Raw genomic sequence first — 435 nt, 5'->3', positions numbered from 1 at the left:
TACCTACGCGTTTCTGCCAACGTCTGCGAGTTGTTATTGCCATGCACACGTAAGCACTCTCTCCAAAACGGCATCTTTCTAGATGTGCAACATGCTTTTTTGCGTTTTTGGCAAGTAGCCAATCAAATGCTTCGTTATAAAATTGGGCGGGATTATGTTGTGGGTGGGAATAGGTGGTAATTAAATTTAATGTCCACTCACCCCCGTCCCCACCTCTCTCTCTCTCTCTCTCTCTCTCTCTCTCTCTCTCTCTCTCTCTCTCTCTCTGTGTGTGTGTGTTTTATTACATTTGTTTCATGTTTACGAAGTTCTTATGTCTGACCTATATATAACATTGTAAGGCTAAGTGTTATTTAACGTGAGTTTACAATTCTTTATCATAGATCGGCATAACATTTCTGTAGTAAAGAACGATGATCGGTCATATTTTCATGA

The 435-nt window shown here is 40.2% G+C and overlaps 1 protein-coding gene across 1 annotated transcript in view; it reads right to left on the bottom strand.

The window, feature by feature from the left end:
* The window catches only part of LOC144957449 (uncharacterized), an 86,983-nt gene extending 86,897 nt beyond the window's left edge, over nucleotides 1-86 (bottom strand). Inside the window, exon 1 of the mRNA XM_078888715.1 lies at nucleotides 1-86. This exon is cut by the window's left edge and continues 440 nt beyond it. The gene's annotated coding sequence lies outside the window, so the exon portion shown is untranslated.
* Nucleotides 87-435: the final 349 nt, after the last annotated feature.

This window comes from Berghia stephanieae, chromosome 12, assembly GCF_034508935.2.
Source record: "Berghia stephanieae isolate SIO BIC M18660-M18661 chromosome 12, UCSD_Bste_1.3, whole genome shotgun sequence".
Lineage (NCBI taxonomy): Eukaryota > Metazoa > Mollusca > Gastropoda > Nudibranchia > Aeolidiidae > Berghia > Berghia stephanieae.
Note: the sequence above shows the minus strand (reverse complement) of the source record. Positions and strands in the feature narration are given on the sequence as shown.